Source organism: Talpa occidentalis, unplaced genomic scaffold, assembly GCF_014898055.3.
Source record: "Talpa occidentalis isolate TD23 unplaced genomic scaffold, MPIMG_talOcc4v2.1 talOcc4.13, whole genome shotgun sequence".
In the NCBI taxonomy this organism is placed as follows: domain Eukaryota; kingdom Metazoa; phylum Chordata; class Mammalia; order Eulipotyphla; family Talpidae; genus Talpa; species Talpa occidentalis.
The window spans coordinates 91240742-91260031 of NW_023601322.1; the positions used below are offsets into that span (position 1 = coordinate 91240742).

At 35.1% G+C, this 19290-nt stretch overlaps 1 protein-coding gene across 12 annotated transcripts in view; it reads left to right on the forward strand.

Annotated features, from left to right (window-relative positions):
- Positions 1-19290, forward strand: part of LOC119243609 (uncharacterized) — a 782255-nt gene that overhangs the window by 408430 nt on the left and 354535 nt on the right. The gene's annotated exons all lie outside the window — the stretch shown is intronic.

Genomic DNA, 19290 nt, shown 5'->3' on the forward strand with positions numbered 1-19290 from the left:
CACATATATGGGTTAGCATAAGTGTATGCATATAGGTATATAATAATAATGGACAACTAAATTTCTAAAAAAAAAATTGTCAGATGTATTGCTATGAGATTCATATTTCCCTCTTTATTTTATTTCTATTTTGTCTTTTTTTAGGTGTAGAATGAAGGCTGAAATAAACTAACTAATGTGCTGGCCACATGATTATTTACTAGGAACCTGGATCTTGAATTCAGGTCTTCTGATTGTTAAAGCCAATCTATTCCCATTTAAGTCAGAGTCAGCTGCTTATTTTCTCTTCCCTTTTCTCTCTTATGTCACAAAATACAGACATTGATTTATGATATTTGACATTTTAATATTTATGATGTGCATATAATATTTCTGTATAACACATCAAACACAAATTACCCATTCAAAACAGACAACTCATATGCCTCTAAACAAACTAAATACTTTTGTTTGCAGGGGTAAGGTAGTCTAGTTAAACTATTAAGATTCTGTAAGAATGCATCCACATCAGTCATTTGCATATAGACCCTTATGTGATTCCACAGTATATTTTCACATCCAACTCGCATAATTTTATTGAAGCATCTTATTTCCAAGAAAGATGAAAAGATGTAGAGAATGACCAAAAATATCATATCTAGGTATTTCCAGTATAATTTTTAAGGGTAGGGAGAGTAACAAAAATAGAATTATAGAAAGTAGCATATGTTGGTGGCCTTAGGAAAGAAATGATTGCAATGTAAATGAAAGTGAAACTCCTATCTGGGAAAAAGTAATTTAGCTTCATGAACAGCTGTACCTCAGAGGGTCAGGCATATGAGCAATTAAAATTAAACAAGTTGATTTTAATATGCTTTAGTAGCTGTGATTGATCTTACAGAGCTGTTGTTGACTATACATCAAGAAACAATTTAGGATCCAGTTTAAAACAAAGTTTATAATCCTTGTTTAATGGATTTTTGTACCTCAGGCAATACAGTGCTGTAAAAATGATTAAAATGTGCCCTGTCTCTGTGTAATCAATAAAACCTCTCTCTAAAATTAGTTAGGTTCCAAAGACTCCTCAGCAGGCTTGGTGGTGCCACGTCTGTAGAATTCCAAATAAGCCATTTGTCATTTCCATATACAAGGTTCATTAGACACCTCATTCTTTATCTTATTAGCACCAAAGTCAGCTAAACAATCACATCAAAAGGTCACCTTTAACAATACCTAGTTAAAACAAAACATACATCAAGGTGTTATGAGTACAATACACCAGAATGCAGCACTAAGAATGTACAGAAGGCCAATAAAGGATGATTATTTAAATAATGGAAAATTATACATTTGTAGAAGATTTTTTTAAGAAAAATTCTACTATAGCATTTTAAGAATAATACAAATGTATTATTTAATATCATTTCCCTTGTCTATTATAAAATTTAATTTTTAGTTTTTATGAAATAAGGACAAATTGATAACGAGTTATTTTAATTCCTTTTAATATTATTAAGTGCACATAAGCACATTTTTTCCCTCAACTCCCATTTTTAAAAACTCATGTTTGTAACTTCTGTTTTCAAATTACTCTTCTTATTTTAAAAAAGTTGATAGAAGGGCCTCCCCGGTGGCGCAGCGGTTGAGCGCTGGGTTGCGAAGCTGCCAGCGGCCTCTGCGGCGCCGGTTCGATCCCTGGCTGCTCCCCGGCCACCGGAGGAGGGTCCCACATGGTGCGCAGACCTCTCCTGCCGCCCGCTGCTCCCCTCAGCAGTGTACCTCGGTCCTTCTGCCTGCTCTGCTCCCCGCTCTGGCTCTCGTGGATTCTCTCACCCTCCCGCGCTTCTGACTGTACCCAGTGCTTGTATAAACAAACAAACAAACAAACAAATAAATAAATAAACATGCCTCTATTAAAAAAAAAAAAAGTTGATAAACCCAATTTGATTCATTTTATGATTTAGCTGGCTAAATAAAGTTGAAGTTTAACTTTTGTTTAAACTTAAAGTTCTATTCACCTAGTAGTGAATTGTCTGCCTTTATGTGGAAGTAATAACAAATGCATGTATGTTCTAGAAATGTGCTACACTTATGACCCAATGGATCACATGAAACAAAGATATTAACCTTTTCACTTCTTTATAAATTGATTGCCTGTAATTTACTTAGTTCTCATTTTATTTTATTTTACTCTAATTTTATATAATCAGGTAGACCTAGTGGTTACTAGACATCCTCTGTCCGTAATTAGAGTGTATATGGGTAGGTGTTGGCTTATCTTAATTTGAATGGCCTTTAATTTTCTTATCCTACTACAAAATAAGTCAATGAGTACCTATTTCTATTTATCTTGGATGAATTTGGGGTCAAGAATGAAGAAAAATATCCATTAAATATTTTTAATAACTCCACTGAGAGCTTTGTCATTGCCATGTGTATGATGATATGAAATAAGTATTGATGACATTACATACCAGACACTTTTCAGTGAACTTTACAGCTCTTACAATCCCTCCCAAGTCTGCACTATAGTTTTACAGCCACCATAATGTTTATTTTTACATGGTACTTTCGGATCAAAATGTTTCTCCCTGCAATTCACAAATGCTCCATTTCTACTGCCACTAGGATCTATCGCTTAATTAAGAAATGTAGATCATGGTCATATAAAATAAATTATTTCTCTTTCATTTTCTTTTTTTTTTTTTTTTTTGGTGGGACCCTCGCCAGTGGCCGGGGATCGAACTGGCGCTGCAGAGGCTGCGGGCAGCCTCGCAACCCAGCGCTCAATCGCTGCGCCACCAGGGGAGGCCCTCTTTCATTTTCTTATGACAAAATATTGGAAAATATAAGAAGGAAAATATGACTTTCTATGTTGATATAAGGGAGATTTTCAAAGAACTTAAACATCAGGAGAGAAAGCCCAGGGGAAGGAGGAATTTAAAGAAAAGCTACTCTTTGGCTGTCATGGGAGTTTAGGAGGAAGATGAGAGGATGGCATTTTTACAGTTTATCTAAAACTTTCTGGAGAACCATAGCAGAAAAAGAATTATTGACAACAGTAAGTCTACATTCATATTAATCTAAATCAGCTAAAAATATAGACAGATGATACAGGTCTTTCAGTTTCGCTTTTCTGTTATGGCTTAAGATGCTTTAATGAAGAGGAGGTTATATGTTGAGATTATACGAGGGGATTATATGTTGGGTCTGATAAATTGGAGGAGTTATTGGTGGAAACACTTCTAGTCAAGTATCTTACTGGAATAAGTATTGAAATTAAAGAAATGGAAGATATTTTGTAGTTAATATTAGTCATAATAATTAATAATTATACTGTGAAAACACAAGAGTATTCTATAGAAGTAAAAGGTTGTTATTATCAGTTATAAACCTTGGAAATAAAATATGTACTGTTACCAGACCCATCTTGGTGACCCTCCACACAAGGGAGCAGTTACTAGCCCTTCACCCAAGCCTCCAGCAACATGAGTGAGTTATTCTAAGCTCATTGGGAGCTGAGGGTTACTGGTTAAGTATTTTCTTGACATACCCCAGACCAGCCTGTGGGATCTTGAGAACCCTAGTCAGGTATGCAAAGAGGACTCCAGACATCGATGGGAGACACAGAAGATTGAGGTTTCTTTGAAAGCAAAAGAGCAAGACCCCAGACTCCAGAGATATGTCTATGGGCATAAGCACCTCCCTGTTTGTCTGCAAAGAAACAGATTACATTGGTTGTACTCAGGGAGGTCAGGGGACTGTTTCCTCTGATATGTTCTGGATGTTCCTCTGCTGGTATCTGCACAGTCAGTCATCTCACTTCATCTACAATGAATGTGCAGAAAATGGCAGCTAAACCCAGTCCAGAGGTGGTGATTTTAAAATTATAATGAGCTGTCTGGTACTTTTGGCTATTTTTCTCTTTCCTGCACATGTTCTTTAATTCACTTTTAACCTGCTGGATTCTGGGGTTGGCTCCCTCCTCCTTTGGTGACCACAGAGTCCTGATGCTCTGCAAGGACACCTTGAAAATACAGTGTTGGGGGGCCTCCCCGGTGGTGCAACGGTTGAGCGCTGGGTTGCGAAGCTGCCCGCAGCCTTTGCAGCACCAGTTCAATCCCCGGCTGCTCCCCAGCCACTGGAGGAGAGTCCCACATGGCGCACAGACCTCTCCTGCCGCTCGCTGCTCCCCTCAGCAGTGTACTTTGTCAGTCTGCCTGCTCTGCTCCTCGCTCTGGCTCTGGTGAATTCTCTCACCCTCCCACGCTTCTGACTGTACCCAGTGCTTGTATAAATAAATAAAAATAAATATTAAAAAAGAATAAAACTATAATTAAAAAAAAAGAAAATACAGTGTTGCAAGAATTTTATAAAGTAAGGGAACAGTTTAACAATTTAGGGGACTCCTTAAAGCTCCTTGTTAATGCAGGATGGATTCCATAAACAAAATATATGTGTCACGGCTTTTTGGGCACTTAATACCACACACAAAGAATGGCACTGAACTTCTTTCTTTTATGAGTTGTTTTTTTTAAGGGACACAAGCACTGTATTGGATCTGGCCTATAACCCCTCCCTCCACCTTGGAATGACTCCAGTAGTTTAGAAATATTTAACCCTAAATCCATGTCCTTCACTCATTTCATCCTAGAGTGTCTGAGAATCAAAATGATACTCTAGTTCTATTATATTTGGGAAAACCAGTGTCTCTTTTCCATGATTAATTTTTGGGCTTCCAGCTGCATTTGTGTAAGTGAAAGCATTTTGATGTCAGATAAACCTTTTCTGAATGCTGTGTGACTGCTCCCTCATCTCTAAAAGGTAATAATGTTTATGCTCAAAAAATTGCCAGAGGATTCAGTGTAAACTGCCTGGAAAAATATCTGGCATATATGAAGTGCTCAATAAATGTTAATTATCGCTGCTATCATTAGCTCCTGAATTGTTCTTATATAGAGTTTGTAGCTTTTAAGGATTACTGCCTGAATGCCGCCGCAGGTTTTGTTGCTTCACAGTTTTACTGACAAGCAATAAAACTTAATTCCATTTCTAAGTAAACAACTTCCATTTTGGAGTTAGGTGGAAAAGAATGGAAATAACAAAACACAAAGAAAGAGCTTGCCCGTCACACATGATCTGGCTGCACTGAGGGACACACCTACAGGAGGGAGTTCAGGATCATAAGTGTCCCCCTTTGGTTTCCACCTTTGCACAGGAGTCCTGCTAACACGGGCCTAGTCTGGACGGCAAAAAGTGAGAAAGGATGGACCCCAGCATGATGTGCTCGGCAGTCCACTGAGTCAGGGGCAGTTAGAAAAAACACCAAGCTGGGTCAAAGGAAGAGGAATGTTTCTATCGATCATTTATTTAAAATATGAATTTCTAATCATTCATTTATTTCTGTATTGAATATAGGGAATACCTTGTGTATTAGTTTCCTAGCAGCAAATGCAAAATTAAGACAATTTACTTGTCCTCAAGAGGGCTACCATCTCATATTACAGACCACCTTCTAAGTGGAACTCAGGGGAGTGAGAACAGAGACGGGGAACCAGGGTGGAGAGAAGCTAGGGCAGAGAGGTTATGTTGGAGGGACTTAAGAAAGCTCCCCTTTAGAAATGTAAGCAAAGTGATGAGATGCATGGTAGTGATTGCTTTGTAAACTAAAAAGAAACTTAGGCAATACATCACCCTTCATCATTGTCTCTTCAACCTAGTAGAAACACTCCTTTTGTGTGATGAAGCAGGTGTTGTTTAAATATTGAAGAGCATATTTAAGGATTGAGGGAAAATGAAGGAAATCTGTCATAGCCGCTTGAGGACAGTTCCACAACATTTCAGTGTGAGGGAAACATTTGAATATCCTCGTCTTGGGGCAAAGAATTAAAAGAAAAATAAGCATTCTCAAAATAATACAGGACTTTTCCCTTTTAAATAAAACATTTCAATGCATTTTTCCAATGTCTAAATTCTAAGCATTACACTTTATGTTTGTAAAAATAATCCAAAGTCATAGGTTTTGCTTAACTTGGAGGTGGATGTCTGGTTTTTAATTTTTTGGCACATTTTTTCCCTCAATGTTTGGAGCTGAGCATTTATATTTTATTTTCCATTAAGATAATAAAATTCAAGAAGTCCCATTATCTATCCATGCTTTTAAAGTCAGTTATTGAGTTTTACTAAAGAAGTGAGGTTATTGAATTTTTTCCCAAAGAAATGAGGTTATTGGATTCTTTTTTAACCAAAGAATGTAGATGGCTGATTTTTTTTTTCCTAAAGAAAATTGCAGAGCAGAATGCTTTTTAATGCTTGGGCAACAGTAGCCTAACAGAAAGCACATTGGCAGGGTCAAAAATGTTGCTCTTCCTGAAGGTAGCTATGCTTGGTCCTGTCCTCTTACTGTGAGATAATGCCTAGCAGTTGTTAGAGTGTTTTATGGGTGAAAATATGGTAAAGCCCACTTTTTTAGCTGAATAATTCCCTGCCACTCTAGATTGAGAGCAATTAAACCCTGACGAGGTCTCAAAATATTCCTTTTCCATTTGTTTCTTTACCATCTAAAAGCTTAAGGAAGGAAAGGTGGGCAGCTAAACATATATGATACTTTTGCTTGAAATTGTAGATCTAATCTTATGTAAGTAGGAGGAAACTTCCATATTAAATGAACTGCTACATCATTTTTTAAACTGCTGAAAGTTTTTTGGTAACAATTATATCAAAAGTACTAAAAAGAAGCAAGAATAATATGAAAGAGATTCTAAAATCATCAAGATTTTACCCCTAGCAATTTATCTAGTTATTATTTGCTTACTTTTCAAAGATATGTTGAAGGTCATGGCTAATTTATTTAATAACTTATTTATGTAACTGTTACACATCAGTTTACAAAGATGATTTTCATTCTTTTTCTGGCTGCATAGTATTCTTTCATATAGATGTACCATATGTATTTAGTTCTCTATGATTGTGCGGTTTGGTTATTTCTTTTTTTAAAAGATTTATTTATACATACAAGAGCTGGGTACAGGCCAGAGGTGTGGGGTGGGGGTGGGGTGACAGGATTCACCAGAGACAGAGTAGGGAACAGAACAGGCAGATTGACCGAAGTACACTGCTGAAGGGAGCAGCGGGCAAGTCAGAAGTGGTCTGCCGCACCTTGTGGGTTGCTCCCTGGCCAGCCGAGCATCAAACTCATTTTGCAGAGGCTGTGGACAGCTTCATAGGTTGTGTCTTAACCCCTTGTGCCACCAGGGAAGCCCCAATTTGGTTATTTCTAATATTTGGCTATCAGTGACTAAATTTCTGCATTTAAGGTATTTCAATGTGCATAAACATTCTGCAAGAAGTCCTAGATTGAATTTTTAGATAACATTCTTAGATAGATCCTAGAATTTGAAATATTTGTAAACATATTTCTGATAAGGACTTGTATTCAGCATAAAATAACTCTCAAAATGCAATAATCAGAAAATTTCCAGTATATTGAAACCATCCCAAAAGACTTGTGTAGATACTGAACCAAAGAAGGAAAGTGTCTACTGGTACATAAGCTCCTGAAAACATGGGTACCATCACCAGTCATTAGGGGATACCACATTAAACTACAATGAGAGGCCCATTATAATAGTTCAAAGGAACTACCGAACAACAACTGAGAATAAAAGTTGAAAAGCATCAGGGCCATTTCATCCTTCATATTGCACATGGAAATGCAATATTGTATAGTCACAGACATGAATCACACAATTCAGAGATCTTACTCCTACATTTGACATAAATGGAAATAAATGGAAATATATGTCTATACAAGGTTTAATTTTGATAACACTTTATTCATAATCAGCAAATTTGGTATTCATAATCAGCAAATTTGTTGATGTTTAACAAATCACTTGAAACTGTTTAAAAAAAAATAAGTTGCTATCTCACTTGTTTGTGCCTGAGTTCCTCTCGTAAGTGTTCAGCTGAGGTTGCAGGCAGAATGCGGTCAACTGAAATACTGACTGAGGTTGGTGGGTGAGTGAGTTGCCATTGTGGCTCCCTCGCTGATTAGCTGGTGTTGGCTGTTGGCAAAAGGACTGGGTTTCTCACCATGAGGCCTGCCTTTTAGGGCTGCTTGGGTTAGCTGGGGAAAATGAACTGAGGTGTGATTTGAAAAAGAAAAGTGAACAATATTTTCCCTGTACCTCTTCTATTAACATGTTATTCTTTGATTTAGAAATGTGCATCTAGTGTCTACTGTGTACCCCAAAACATGTTAGGTAGTAGATTGAGACACAGAACCCACCTCTCTAATTTCTAACTACCTTATTAGATGGTGGAGAAAGATGTAAACCAATGAAAAGGTATTTTTATAAAATTATTTGTGACCAAAGTAAACATAATGTGGCACATCCTTTCCTTTTTTAAATATATGCCAATATACTTTTAAAGTATCATGAAAAGATTTCATTTTTCTGCAGATATTTCAAAAGGATTTGTACTTTTATTGTACAACTTAAAATTCCAAAATGAATCAAAATTAGTATTTTTAGTATTGGAAGTTCCCTGTGCAGTAAGGTTGCTTATCCACTTCCATGAAAACTAGGACTATTTTCATCCACAATCTCTAATTTTGTGGAAAACTAATCCGTGACATATTATGATGTACCTTTTATGTCTTTTGCATTTCCCTGTAACTGAAAATGTTACAAAAAGTTAAGTATTAGCCACTCATCTTTTTGGTTTGTACTTTATTCTCTAATATTTTCCCTCAAATCAATGTATGTCCATAGCATAGCAGTCATTTTTTTGAAAAGTCAGGTTTATTGAAGCATAATTGATGCACAACAAGATTTTCTCTTTTTTTAGGGAGACTTGAATTATAAATAGAAATGTAAGACTTGAGGAAAACAACTTTTCCTCTTGACCTCAGTTTCCAGATCTCTAGGGTAAAGGGGAATGTGGATAGAAAGTTCTATATTGTATTCTGGTGCAATTTTGATGTCTTGGAAGAAGAAGTTGAGGGAGTGACAGTGGGAGTTGTACTTATCAGACTTTTAAAGAAAGGTACATTTATATGTCACTTTCTATTAAAGAAATAGTAGTTAAGAAATGCAGGAGTAAGTAGATTTAACTGTGAAGTTCTTTTTATATGAGGAATAACTAATTTTTTATAAAAAGAAATACCTTAAAGTGATAGCTTATTTATCTACATAGGTAAGTCTTGGTTCTTTCCTTGATCCTAGGAAGTTTCAGAATATCATAAATCAAATTTTTGCAAAAACCCTTAAGGCAATTCCAGTTTTTTCATGTACTCTGTTGTTTGAACTCATTAGCAATGTGTGTAAGGCTATTCATGATCAATTTTATGTCGATGACTTTTGGCCCTCCCTTCAAAGGTCTACTCAAATCCTCCTTCTGTGGGCTCTCTGAAGCACTTTGGGAGTCATACCTTTCTGCTTTTTTGGCTTGGAAGTTGTTTCCTGCTCACTCACTTCTCAAATGCTCATTTTAAAAGACCTTGTCTCTAGGAAAGACATTCTTCTTATTTCTTGCAATAAATCGTGAGCACTGGGCTGGCTCCATTTACTGTGACTCATCAGTCATCAGATTGTCCTTGGCATAGAGTGACATGTAATATATATTTGATGAATAAATATTTTCATTAAATAGCATTTGCCTATCCTAGGCACTAAAGAAATTCCCATTACTTTAAATGCATATTTCTAAAAGTGACATTACTTCATCCCCATGTGTTATGTCCATTTACATTTCACTTTCACATTGTCAAAATATCAATAGTAATCTCTAGTAATTTTTACACAAGTTAAATACAGTTTTACAAATACCAATGTTTAGAGCAACATGCAATCTTTTATTTTGTACCAAACGGCTAAAAATAAAGTTTTTGATATGAGTGAAGGAACATGCTAGAATTGCTAATGTGACAGCCATTTGATTATCTTATTTTAACAACAATTAACTAAATTAATTAATTAATTAATTACTACTTAATTACTTTGTTGTTATATAATTCAGCTTGTTCATATACACTATTTAAAAAATAAAATATTTAAATTCACTGCTGTCAATCCATACCTGCGAGCATATGAGAAAGATGCTTCTTTTTTTAAAGAAAGAGGAATCTAAATATTAATCTTCAGTTTGATAATACCTTTAATACAAAATCAAAGTAATAAACACAGACCCTATAGATTTTAGCATTTATTTATGATACCTTAGTATGTTAATTTTGAATGCCTATTACCAATTTGTCCTAACTGCTATTTTCAGTACCTGGATTGTACAGGAAATAGTACATGTACGAATTGTCATGCTAACTGTATTTGGAATTTATGATATATTTCTCCTTTACTATGAGTGATTAGAAAGGTCTATTCTCCCTGAGAGTTCTTGAGGACTTTTGTAAAACATTGACACAGAGGAAAGAAAATAGGCATTTTGATCTGTTCATACTATATTCAGAAAATTGTCTTAAACTCTTAGCCAGGCATTTGCTTGAGAATTGAAATTTGCCTCTAGTGTTTTAGTTCTGATATGGATTGAAAATTTTAGTCAGAATTTTACAAGGTGTGCATAACTTTTGAAGTAGGTGAGAAAAAAACAAGTAGGTGAGAAGGGAACAGAAGAAAAATGTATGTATCTCCAACTTTGAAAAATTAATAACAGGATTTGCAATTTTTATTTTAAAATTTTTTATTGTTATGTAGATATATCTTCATTCTTCTCCACATAGATCTGATTCAATAATTGTAATGGAGAAGAAATATGGGAATACTGAGTGAAATCTTGGAGTTGGATAAAATATTTCCATCCAGCAAAGTAATGTGTGTGCCTAGTAAAGATGAAGTATTTCAGAGGACTTGTTATGAAACAAGAAACTTCTCTATGCTCCCTTCCTTAGTATTGATGTGACTCCTGGAGAAATTTGCAAGCATTTTCCAATCTTAATTATTTTAGTCCTAACCTTTCTAATTCTATTACATCTAATCAGTCATTTGTTTATTTATCAACCATAAATATGATAGGTATTATTATTTCTATGATTTTACCCAACATTTTCCTGCCTTGTTAAATTATTAAAACTTGTTCATACTTCTGCTTGGGTTGGATATCTTCACCTAAAATATCCTATGCTTACTTTACTTCACTCAGATCTCTGTTCAAATGTCACCTCCACTGAAAAGCTGTGTATCTAAAATAGCTGTGTTCCCTTCCCCTGATTTACTTTCCCTGATTGTACTTACATTAGCTGACATCAATTTGTTGCTTATTTATTTACTGCCTATCTCCTCTCCTATACGGAAGTTCCATTGCAAAGGCTACCTTTTTGTTCATTGGTGCATCCCTGATGCTGCAAACAGGGTCAGGCACATGGTGGGGACTCACTAGACATTTGTTGGATAATTCTGTGGACAAAGTGCTTAGGATAATGTCAGATATGCAGCAGCGCAGTGTTATTGATTAATGTTGGGGAATAATAGTTTTTATTGTTGTCAATTTTAAAACTTTATAAACTTGAGGAATCTTTATTTTATTATAATATTATCATGGGCATACTGGTTCCAATTAAATCCAAGGTAATCGTCACATAATCAAACTTACACTATTCCTGTGCACAGATGTTCTTTGACATCCAGTGCATGTGTTGTGTGTGTGTGTCATGTTTTAATCATTGCTACCTTCACAGTAGAGTTCATAGTGACAAATGTGAATAAAATGTTTTCATTACTAACACAATACTACCTCGTTTTGAGGAATAAATAGCATGTAAAAGATAAAGAAAGCTACTAAATTTGTTACAGACAGACACACACACACATATATGTGTGATATATTTATTTAACATATATGCATACATATGGGAATATGCCCATATATATGTATGCATGTATGTATGTGTGTATGTATGTATGTATGTATGCCCATATATATATGTAACTAACTTTGATTTTGGAATACCTTCAGATCTAGACTTTTTCCGTTTTTTTCACTACTGATCTTTTTCTGTTTCAAGTTCTCACTCAGGATATTACATTGCATTTACATATAATGTCTCCTTTGTCTTCTCTGATTGATGACAGTTTCTCACTCTACCTTGTTTCTCATGGCCTTGACGATTTTGAAGAGTACAGGTCAGGTATTTTTTAGAATTTGTGTTTGTCTAGTGCTTTCACATGGCTAGTCTGTGGTTATGGATTTCTGGGAGGTGATGATTTATATTTAATGCTAGTCATGAGAGAGTTCTTTAGTTGGAAACCTTAGTACAATTGTGATCTTACTAGGAAAGTGATCATATATTAGAAAATTCACATTTCCAGATTCTTTTCATGTTAATTAACAGCACACTGGAGTTAGGAATATACTTTCAAATGCAAAATAAGAATCTGTTTTATATATGAAATTTTGATTGCATCAAGGTCTCAGTGATGGGCAATGTCTTCAAGTGGTCATTGATACTTACTATTGGTCTTTTCTGAAATAAACAAAAAACTTGCTCTTATTCTTCCTCCTTTTGCTCTCTATCTGTGCCTCCTTCCTAATATTCATTAGAGAACATCTCTGTTTTTTAAAATTGAGGCAACATTGGTGATTTGCACTGTATGTAATTCAGAGGTATAGGGTCCCATCTGCTCAGATGTATGTCACCACACCACACCCACCATCATGGCATCCATATTTGCCCACCATAGTCCACTCAGCCCCCTTCCATTTTCTTTTCTGCCCTTTTATTCCACTTCTGATTGCCTCATTTCTATAGTCAGATTTCTAGGGTTCGCTTTTGGTTTGTTGTTCCTACCCTTTCGTTTTTGAAGAACATTTTCATTGATCTGTGCTTTACTGCCTGCTTGATTCAGTGTGATATTTGATGTAATTTTTCTCTAGGGAAAAGTGATCCAATGCACGGCGAGGTCTTTTCCACATGTGGACTTCAACTAAATAACAGTAAATGTTAAATCAAAATTTTAAAAATTAATTTAAATTTAAACATTAAAAATTTGAATCAGTGTTTACTATTGTTTAATCAAACCCCAGAACTATGATAATGAACACTAGTAGCCTTTCTTAGGCAGTTGTGGGAAACATCATTCATTGAGAATCATCATCAAGAAGACATAATTAGAAAACAGTTCATCTGTATTTCAAGGTTATAGTTATGGGAGAATCATGCTTTCTTTGATTCTTGTTCACTTTGCTTCATGAGAGTTTGATAAATTCATATATTTTTAAAAATTTATTTGTGCATGGAAGAATTGGGGTATAGGGCAGAGGTTCAGGATTGGGGGGGATGAGAAGTTCACCAGAGACAGAGTGGGGTGTGGGACATGCAGATGTACTGAAAGACACTGCTGAAGGGAGCAGCAGGAGAGACAGGAGAGGTCTGCGGTGCCCTATGTGGGTCAGCTCCCTGCCCGGGAATTGAACTCAGGCCATAGTGGTGATAGTGCTGAGACTTAACCCCTAGGCTATCAGGGAGACCCCTAAATTCATACAAAATTTTGAAGGAAAAAGAGTGAACCTATTTTAATGGGGAATGTTTTGATTGCCTTTTCATTTGACAACTCAGAAAATTTGTTTTCATAGGCAAGCTAGGACTCTGTCCCTGACCACGTTATTTCTAGAAATCATCTAATACACATGAACACTGACAGGATGTCAAAGGAAGCCTTTTAAAGTTTAAAGTTACATTTTGAAAAACTGAACTTGACAAGAAAACCAAGATTTTTCATTTGTGTGTGTCCATGGTTATTTTGATGTTCAAATCGCAATTGTTATTGCAAATCATTTCAGAACTCTTTACTATCTGTGTGTTTTTTGGAACATTGGTTCTTGTACTTGGCATGATATAAACAACATAAGGACAACCAAAAGGGAATGAATCCAACACGGCTCTAATTTCAATTTGCCTATTTTTATCATTTCCATTTTGACCAGCTGGAAATTTTCCCATCAATACCTAAAAATAGGATATGCCTTTTTAAATAGTTTGAAGGTTTAAAGACAGCTACAAAATTTTATTTGTGTTGCATTATTTAGTATGCTTAAAGATATCTGTTAATTTTAATGATGTTTTACATAAATACATAAAACACTGCATGTATGAATGTATCAAGACTAATTTGTATTTATGTAATGTCAAAAAATCAGCAAGATAAATTGTATTATCAAGATACTGGTTTGACTTAATATATTTTCACATGAATATTCCTGCAAAATAAATAGTTTATCTTTTGTAAGATGTTCTGTCATGAAAAATAGGTTATAGGGCCTCCCCGGTGGCGCAGCGGTTGAGCGCTGGGTTGCGAAGCTGCCCGCAGCCTCTGCAGCACCGGTTCGATCCCCGGCTGCTCCCCGGCCACAGGAGGAGGGTCCCACGTGGCGCGCAGACCTCTCCTGCCGCCCGCTGCTCCCCTCAGCAGTGTACTTCGGTCCTTCTGCCTGCTCTGCTCCCCGCTGTGGCTCTGGTGAATTCTCTCACGCTCCCGCTCTTCTGACTGTACCCAGTGCTTGCATAAATAAATAAATAAATAAATAAATAAATAAATAAATAAATAAATAAATAAATAAAACAAAATAAATCTTAAAAAAAAAGAAAAATAGGTTATAATTGTGAACATGCATGCAGTTCTAATATCTGACTGAAGATGTTAAAATAAGTATTTACAAAAATATTAGAAAAGTTTTAATAACTTACTACTTTTTAACTGACTAGATATTTGAATTTAACATTCAAGCAAATATAAATTAATAACCAAAGAAGAATGTAACTTTTCTCTATGCTATTTTGAAAATTTTCTAGTGCTGTGATTCCTTTGTTTTTTATATTTACATATGCATATATTTTTAATATATACTTTATAGATAATTACCAAATTTTGTTCAGATATTAAGTTAGTATTGACACTAGGGCTATTAAAGTCTTGGGAATTCTCTCTGTTATACCACAATAATTCTAACATTATTCTCCCATATTAAATAATTTGGCGTTGAGTTCCTTTTATGTACTAGAAAAGTAAACTATGATATTTTACTTGCATATATTTGGAAATTTGCTCATGTCATCCATTAGGGAGACAAAAATAATTGCTGAAGTTGGAGAGTATGTCTATCTTAATTTCTTCTGTCTCTCACATATATCTCTCTTTAAGATACTTGTTTCTTCTCACTATCAGTAATAGCTACAGGTTTATAATAACAAACAAGATGTTATTTTACAGAGTAGCTTTCCTCATTGCCTCTCATTTTTCTTCTCAATTCTTCTTAAATATATTGTCTTTGTTGATAATGCGAAATATTTTTCATACCAGAGGGTCAAACCTTGTCTGAGTGTTTTTTTTTTTTTTAATCTGCTTCTTCAGATACATTTTCTTGTTAGTTTCAATTGCTGCTTTATTAATTTTAATTTCATTGAATGTTGGAAGCTGTGTGTTTTTTTAATCACTATATTTGAAACAATAATTTAACATAATATATTTTTTATTTTTATAATAGTAAGAGTTTTAAAGATTGAATGAGGATAGTAATGTAATTCTCATTAAAGTAAAAAAGTCACAAACATTAAATTGCAATAAAGTCAAAGACTTATTATTCTTACTCAAAACTCAAGAAATACTTATTTTTCAGTTAAAAATAATACACCACAATTATATACAAACTTGAGGATAAGGAAGATCAATTTCATTATATTAAGATAACCTTAAAAAACAAGGCACTTTTTAGTTGCAAGTTGTAACCCATAAAGAGTTATAACATGCATGTGTACATTAATATTGATGTATGTGGATATAAATGTATTTGTTGCCTTAAATTCTATTCTTTTCATTAAAGACTGAGATAAACCTTTTTAGTATACCAGTCTTAGAAATATCTCATACTGTATCCTTTGTTCACTATCAATATAACTCCAAACTTTAACATCTCATTCAAAGAAATCTACTAACCCCTACTTCTTTCACATTAATTTTCTAATTGTTGATATTTTAAAAAGTGTTTTTCTAATCAAAATTCTGTAAACAGGAATCTACTTTTCATGTAGCTTTTTACAAGATATTTATAAAAGTATTACAATACATTGTCTGTTTCCATAAAGCTTATAATGGGAATAAAAAGCCTGAGGCAAAACATGTCTTTTTTGCCTTCAAAAGTGAAATATCAAAGAAAGACACTATTTGCATATAAATATATGAAAACATTCATCATAAATAAAATCTTTATGCATTGAGATAAAATGAAAAAGCATTTTTAAACATTTCTTTCAGAAGCAGTTCCCCAAAACATGGGGATTAGGAGTACAGAAGAGTTCACAGTGCTGTCTTATTACCTTTATATACTCCAAGTCCATGAAACATGTTTGGTGAATATTTTGTGAAGAGGAAATTTCTGGATATATGACATTTTATACCTTACATTTTAGTTGTGATCAAAGGTGGTTGTTTTTTGGTGAAGTTATAAAATTAGATGTTTGACTTGCTGATTACATGAAACTACTCTAATTTCTCTAAAATATAGAATAAAAAGAGATAAGAAACAACAGATAAGATATTGAATAACATGTCTGAGGAATGTTACTAAGCAATAGTAAATCAAAGGTTCCAAGTGATGAAATATCTAATAACTGCCTCTTGGATGCTGACACATAGCATGAAATGGACTCGTCACACTGACCTGCATGACAATGAGTGATAAATTGATTGTTATTTGGAGTCATTGAAGTTTAATTTAGTTTCTTATGAGCATTATCGTGGCCACAGTTAACTGAAACTGTAACCTTGGGATACAGGATTGATAAACTGGACACTTCATACCCACATTTTATTAAACAAAATAACTGTGTACAATTAATAACTTGTTAAGTGTGAAGAAAATTCAAGGAAGGAAGGGGGATGCTATAGGTGCCATTGTAGATACAGTAGACAGGACAGTATCACTGAGAATGAGATTGTAGCTGGCCAGTTTCCCTAAAAGGCAAACTGAAAAAAAAAAAAAAAAAACACAGGCTGGATTAAAACATGGACTGGATCAAGAAGATGTGGGACATATACACAATGGAATATTACTCAGCAATCAAAAAGATAAACTCGTGCAATTTGCAGCAGCATGGATGGAGCTGGAAGGGCTCATGCTCAGTGAAATAAGCCAGAAAGAAAAAGAAAAATACCGGATGGTCTCACTCTTAGCAGGAGTTTAGAAAACCTAAATAAGGGACCAGGAAAAAGAATAACTATAATAAAGAAAAAATAAAAATCAACAAGCAACTATAAACCAGAGACACACTATTGGGGGGGGGCGTGGAGAGGAGGGATTGGGGTCAAAATAAGGGGTGGTGCAATTGTATAGGGAATATAACTCAGATGAAAATGCATACATTGTGCAAAAATGAAAAATGATGTAAGAAATATATAAAAAATAAATTAAAAAAACATGGATTTTTTCTTTGTGGTTCTTTTACATGTGCAGAAAACCCATCAAAGTCAGTGGCTCTAAGCAAAGCACAACTCTCCTTCCCAGGTCAAATACAGGCAACTTTGGGTTCCTTTGTGCTGTGAGACCCCACTCTAGCGCAGTGCCCACTGCTCAAAGCTGTTAGTTCTTTAGGCTTTTGTCTGTTGCCAAATCATTGCTGAGGTTTGTTTCATTTCTTCCTCAAGAAAATATTTACCTTACTTTTAAGAAGTTAGGTCTTTTCAAAACAAGTCTGTCAATACAGAGTGTGGAGAAAAAAAGGCAAGTTCATTTGTGAACACGCAGAATCATTCTAAGTTGTTCTCTCTGGATACTGCTTCACGTTCTTATCATTATTCCTGTTACGTCCGAAAATCAATATTACATAGAATGTCTTTTACATAATTTACATAATAATTACATCATGTGTCCCCTGGGGCTTCTTGTTCATACCTCATTTATAATTACTATTCCCCATCCAGAAGCATTGTCAGCGCTGGTGTCTTTCATCTAGGGAGTCCCACACAATTCTAATGAAGGTATTTTTGGTACTAAAGTTTTCTCTTTGTTTTCATCTATTCTATCGAATTAAAATCTAAAGCTACCCGCCAGTGTTCTCTTTAAATATTCTCTACCTTTTGGAGCCTCCCTGGTGGGGAAAGGAGTTAAAACACAGTACTATGAAGCTATCGGCAGCCATTGCAGCAAGAGTTCAATCCCCAGCCTTGAAGGTGACCCACATGGCACAGCAGACCACTCCTGTCTCGCCCACTGCTCCACTCAGCAGTGTATTTCGTCAGTCTGCCTGTTCTGCTCCCTGCTCTGTCTCTTACCCTCCCGCGTCTTTGGCTTGTACACCAGTTTTTGTATAAATAAATAAATCTTTAAAAAGATAAATATTTTCTACCTTTTTAATTATTGGGAAAAAGGAGAAGACAACTTGCAGGAGTTAGAACTTCTAGGGAAATAGGAATCTGTGTATATTTGCACAGTATCTTTTCCTAATTATGTGTTTAGTGAGATTTTCTGGTTTTTCTTTTTCTTAATTGTTTCTCTTTTTCAAATTGCCCATTTTTTTTTTTTCCAAGATACTTGGCTAAAGTAATTTCTTTAAATGAAAGGTAAGTTGAACCAAATGTAGTTTAGTTTCAGCTCAGAGTGTAAAGTCAGAGTTTACATATGAGGACCAGAGTCCTATATGGCATATTCTGACAATGCGTAGCTAATTGTGAGCACTCAATATATCTTGCTGAGGATGACTTCCCAAATTTTTTTGCATCATTTATTTACATATTTAGCGTTTTTTTATTGAGATTAACATTTGTTGACAACATCATATATAATTCAAAGGCTGTGAATTCCACTTCCTCAGGTGCATGTCACCACACCACACCCACTTATGTACCCTCAACCTTCCACCATAATCCACTGGGCCCCTTTCTCTCTCGCCATCCTGATTTGTAGTCTTATTTCAGGGCCAGATGTATGTGCTCGACCAAACTCGCTAGCAAGGCACCCATAGTCCTCCACCATAGTCCATAGGGACCCCTGAATTCTTTGCTATCACCCTCTCATCCTCCTAAGGTAGCTTCAATTCCACTGCATTTTCTCTTTTTTTGTTTATTTTTTGACATTATATATTTTTGAATATGCATTTTTTTATTGTGTAACATTGCTTTATAATGCCATCTGTGATTGAGAGATATAGGATCTTCTCCTTCAATTGTTATTATACACCACACCCACCACCAAGATACCAATAGTCCTCCCTGTATGCTCTGTTCCCACTTTGTTCTTATCCAGACCCCTCCCACCTTGGTAGCCTCAGTTCCACAGTCAGCTTTCTAAGATATTTAGTATCTG